This window comes from Diabrotica virgifera, chromosome 1, assembly GCF_917563875.1.
Source record: "Diabrotica virgifera virgifera chromosome 1, PGI_DIABVI_V3a".
NCBI classification, from domain to species: domain Eukaryota; kingdom Metazoa; phylum Arthropoda; class Insecta; order Coleoptera; family Chrysomelidae; genus Diabrotica; species Diabrotica virgifera.
The window spans coordinates 275,430,396-275,436,395 of record NC_065443.1 but is presented as its reverse complement, the minus strand read 5'-3'; positions in this window follow the sequence as shown (position 1 = coordinate 275,436,395).

The window sequence follows — 6,000 nt, the reverse complement described above, 5'->3', positions numbered from 1 at the left end:
TTTCAATAACATCCAAAACAACAAACACATTGAGATCTATTCTATCTAAAACTAAACCTAACAATGAACAAGAAGGAACAAATAATTGCATTTATAAAATACCTTGTGAATGCGAACAATTTTATTTAGGTGAAACATCAAGACCATTAAACGTTAGAATAGGTGAACATCAGTCTTATATTAAAAATAGAAAATTTGATAGATCTCAAATATGTCAACACGCATGTGATATTGAACATAGAGTTCAGTGGAGAGATTCAAGTATAGTCCTAAAAGAGTCAGATAGTAAAAAGAGAAAAATCAAAGAAGCGGCTCTAATTATGCTAAATGAAACCAAGTGTGTCGCAAATTCCTCGGTAGAATGCAGTAGGATGTGGTTACCCATACTGAAGGAGGAAGTCAATAGAAAGAAAATACCACGATTAGTAAGTCAATAACATATCGAGTTAGTACATATTTTATATTTTAGTATTACTTATTGTATATCTATGTATTACTAATATTATTTATAATTTAAACTTATTAAGGTCAGAATTTGGTATTCGTTTTTGAAAGTAAATTAAATTTAAGACCAAATACTTACGATGTCGGGACAGTATCACGAGGTTTTTTCGTGGTTTTGTCTCTTGATTTACTATCGAATCTCTAACGCGAGAATTTTACTGTCATCGTTGCATTTGGTTGTCTTTTTAACGACAGATCGCATGCTATGATTTTTTTGTGACAGATATTCTGGAGTTGTGAATGATTTCATGTAATCGAATGAACTATCTTTTAGTAAAGTCGTCCCAGGAACGCAACTCATAAATATTGGCGATATCATTTTAAAGTCTTCTACTTTAAAATGTATAATATACGTCCGAATTGCCAATATGTATAAATGAGTCAGATTAAATAAATTATAAGAAGATTTCTTTTACTTAGCAACAACATTTTTGTTTAATTTAGCAGTATTTTGTATTTTGACAACGACACCCGATTTGGGCATCGAAGCGTTAATAAAATTATTTTTTCAATTTAATTGTGGCTTATTTCCCATATAAATGGTTAATTATAAAAGGCAAAGCATAATTCCAAATAACACAAACTCATATGGATTAAATATGTTTTACAATAGAATTAATTTTTAGCAACGCAACTAATCAAAACCAATAGAATTTGACTTGTACTTTCAAATGCGGTAAGCATCATTGCTATTTTATGTTTTAATCAAAAGTTATTCGGGTTCAAAAATTGCAATTTTTCGATTTTTTTATAGTTCAACCGCGTTTATCTCGGAAACTATGCATCCTACAAAAAAAATTGTAAAAACAGTTCTTGCTTTGATGACTTAAGAAATACAAAAAAATGTTTTGTTTTGCGAAAAATCGCTGGTATGCAGTTCCGCAAGTTCTTTGTTTATATCAATCTTATCAACATCCGGATCAACTGTTACCCAAAAAATTCGTGTTCTACGGGTCAAAATACATAAAGAAAACTTGGGTAAGTCCATCTGAATAAAGGAGTTGTAAGGCAGTTGTACCCCCCTGGGAGACAGGACTAGATAGAGTTTGGAGGTAATTACCTGTTTTTGCGTTCATTAACTGGCGTAGAAGGTTTACAATTTTTCAACGTTTCGGGTCTAACTAGAACAACGTATATTCTATTTTAGTTTCAGTATTTTTTATACCAAAATAATAGGGAACTTGCACATAAAAATATTTTTGCATAAAATTGTTAATTAATGTTTAAAAATGTTATATTCAAAATTACGTCTTAACAATGAATAGTGTACGTACAACAACTGATAATAGTTCCGCACCCAAAAATTTTCATTTCAAACAACTTCAAAAGCGCGAGCTGGGGTCTGACGTCACCAACCACAGTGTTCTCGTTCGCCCGTTCGGTGAGCTATTGCATTTAATGCATTTTGACATTGCTAGTTGTGCGTGTCGAATAACTGTCTTGTTTGCTCAGTGTTTATATTATTGTATTTAGTGTATTTAGTGTATAATATACATACTTTATCAAAATGGAAAACAAATCTGCGCAATATAAGTACTATAAAGTGCCGGAATGCCAAAGCACGACTGTCAGAATATCCAAATATTTTTTTACTTTACCAGTAGAACCAAAACGTCGATTGAAATGGCACGCGGGATAAAAAGGATATTAGGATAGGATAACTTTTTGAAAGTGTTTATAAAAAGCTTTGTTTTAATTGTTAACAAAAGTTTTAGCATTAAAAATAAGCGTTTTACGCTCAAAATAAAGTTGGCCCTCTTTTTTTTTTGTAAAAAATCATGAAAATCTCGCCGTGTTTAGCTCCCCAAATGAAATTAATCGCTACCGCTTTACAAACAATTTACTTACCTATCTATTTCTATATGGTCTGCCAGTCTCACCGGTTTAAAGTGTTTATTTTTGAAAGGGTTACAATTGAGAAAGCTTGAATGGGTCACTAATCACGAGTGTATGCAAATTTTGAACAGTCATATCTTAACCAATTTTTATCTTACAGAGAAACAAAATGAAACTAGCATATTTATAATAGCAAAACGTACATTTTTTGACTCTAAGATTTTTCTTATCATTAATACTTTTTAAGTTATTTTGAAAAAATTAAATTTTTCAAAAATTTTTAGAAATTTCTTTTAATATAAAACCAAATGTTTTCAAAAATAAGCACTTCAAACCAATCAAACTTACAGATCATATAAACAATACACATACAGTTAAAATAGATGGTAAAGCCAAACGATTAATTTCATTTAGGGTGCTAAATAGAGGGAGGTTTTCACGATTTTTTTTACCAAAAAAAAGGGGCCAACTTTTTTTTCAGTGTAACTCGCTTATTTTTGATGCTGTAAACTTTTGTAAAAAACAAATAATAAGCTTTTTTTCGATACTTTAAAAATGTTAATAAGGTTTTACCGAAAAACGCTTCTTTCTTCTGTGATTTTGCGTTGAACTATTCCATTTGGAATTAGACGAATAAGAAAATATTTTTCATGAGCTACAACTTTGCTTCTGCTCAATTTGTAGACTTTACTGGCACACCATTTTTTTCGTTTTGTTATAGGCTACACTTTTGCTAAACATATTTATTTCGATAAAATATCTACTTTTTGAGTTATTTTGGAAAAACTGTCTGAAAACGTAGTGTTTTTGTCGAAAAATCAACATTTTAAATCGCGAATAACTCGAAAAGTATTGACTTACGTAAAAAACTTCATAGAACAAAAGGTGCTTAAAATAAGTCAATTAATCCATTTCCGGCCTTATTTTAAACACGCGTTTTTCACCCCCCCGAGAAAGGGTAAATGTCACCCCCCAAGTAAAAGCAGCCAACGGCACAAATTCAACTTTGAAGTGGAGGGTAAGTTGAACCTCAATCCAAATTTTCATGCAATTCGGAGTTGCCCCTGGAAATTACACTCCAAAACGGTCATTTATTGGGCTAATAGTGAATATAGTGGTAGTGGTGACTATTGGTACAATAAAAGTGATTCTTTATCTTGTGATGAAGATGCGAAAGAAGAGGAAGTAAAGCAATTTAAAATGTTGTTTCTGAGGTGTACGAGTACAGTGATGAAGTTACAATACAGACCTAGGTTGTATACGTTTTAATTAATGGAAAAATATTGTAAATACCATTTATCGTAAAACTGGCATTTTTAACTCTAAAACAGAACAGGACACATGTATGTCTCTTGGAGATGATTTGGCTCTTATTGGCATAAGCGAAAGCAATGCTTCGAGAATATTTGCAAAATATGTTCCATTAATTAGTAAATATTTAAGATGTTGTATTTTTAATCCCCAAGTTGGTACAGTTAAATTAAACTTACCTTTAGCATTTCAATTAAAGACGATTAAAATGTACTATACAATCCCCCCGAATACCCTAATCGCTTTCTTTTGAAAAACCCTCGCGAGTAATAGCAAATAAGTATCTACTAATAGTTTTAAGCACTTAAAAGTAGAAATTTTTAAGATTTATAATTTTCGTTTTGAAACTAATAGACTGATTGTAGAACTATGCAAGAATACAAATAATATGTGGTAATTTCCAATTAAATGAGAATAAAATGTTATATACAATTCCCGTAATATTCTAGTCGCGTTTTTAACCGGGCTCGACTCATAGCGTAGCCCGGTTGTGGTCCGTGACGTCAGACCAATAGAAGGACGTTCAAGCGCCTCCTTAGAAATTTGAATTTTATAGCATTTTCAAAACCTCGTAATAAGCGTATGATCATCATCATCATCATTTAGCTCTACAACTCTATGTGAGTCTTGGCCGCGTTTACTATTTCCCTCCATTGTTGTCTGTCCTGAGCAGCTATTTCCCATTGCTGTCCTTCCTACAAATCTAGCTACTGCGTCCTTCCATCTCTTTCTTGGGCGACCAACTGACCAACATTTTTCCATCGGGCCTTTCCCAGAATGTGGCGTTCAGAAGTCTTTCGTCACTTGATCTTAGCACGTGACCCGCCCATCGGATTCTGATAAGCGTATGGGTTAAGAATATTTGTTTTTTTTTACATGCAAACATTTTAAGATCATGTTAACTTATGCTTTTTAATATTATTTTGATATTTAAAAATTTATGCAAGTTCCCCATTAGTCCATTAAAATGTTACATTTAGGTTGCATTTCTTAGAGGAGTCAATTTTATTTTTTTTAATGTGTATGGGGCTTCAGTACAAGCTTAAGTTCAAGTTTTTGGGGTGGCCATCCTTGTCCCCCGGCCGCTATATTGGAAAAAAGTTGCAAAGGGTTTCCGCGCTGTATCTTCTAAACTAGCAATCCTACAGAAAATGTAGCACACATTTAAGTACACATAAAATGTAGCAAATTAAATTTTCTACAATTTTATATCTATTACTTTTTATCGTCAAGTCACCAACAAAAAAGTTATAAATAAAAATATGAGAAAATTTTGTAAGAAGTTTCCTTTTGGAGGTTATAACTTTTTTTCCGTTCATTTCACAATAAAATAACATGATAGCGATTTTGTAGAGGATTTATGAATGAACAATTTTCGCTATAAAGTTGTTTAATTTTATTTATTATCTAGGTTTTACAGCGCTCCAATCTTGACCAGATTCTCGAATTCTCATAGGAATACAATAAAAAAATACTTTTCTATCTATATATTAGTCGAGCGGCAGCAATCTTTATGCCGACCACGAAAATCAAATTTAAGATGAATGACCAATGTTGGTCTTTTTTTTTGTTTTCGAGGTCGCTGAATCCGAATATGAAGTTAATTTTTATCTAGATTTTGAGGAATATGTTCAAAAATCAAATTTTATACAAAAATGCCGAAAATCGATTTTGATGATTTTTCAAATTTACCTCGCTGTATCTTTGGTCGCTGTAAATATTTCCTTTTGAAAATTTTACTGTTTAATCTCTGAAGTATGTAGATAACAATGGGATTTGTCCTATATATTTAAACACATTAAAAAAGGAGTAGTTAGTTTTAAAACATTTTGTCATCATATTTGTTTAGTTTAATGTGTACTTAAAAAAGTTGAGTGATAAACTTTTTAGTTTATAATTTTAACCAACACAACAATAAAATATAATTCATGAATAAGTTTTTTGGAAAATTTTAAGTCAAAATATAGAATACGAAAAAAGTTATGTTACTTATATCTCGAGACTTTAAAAGTTATGTTACTTATATAAAAAACGCTTATATCTCGAGATCCTGACCACGGTGTGGTGAATGGCTAATTTTGATCATACTTTATGATTTTGATAACAAAAATTCGTTTTTTGCTCTTCTTAAGAATTCTGCAATATGCGGTTGCGTCATTCTTCCTCTGAACCGGCGAATTTGTCCTCAAACGACTTCTTGGGCCGTTTCTATATATGCTTCGGGTTATAAGTTTTATAGTGGGGAGAAAGGTTAAAAACAGATTAATAATAACATAGGAATGTTAAAATGATAATAAATTGTACGAATAAAAAATATATACAGGGTGTCCCAGACTAATTTACCCACGC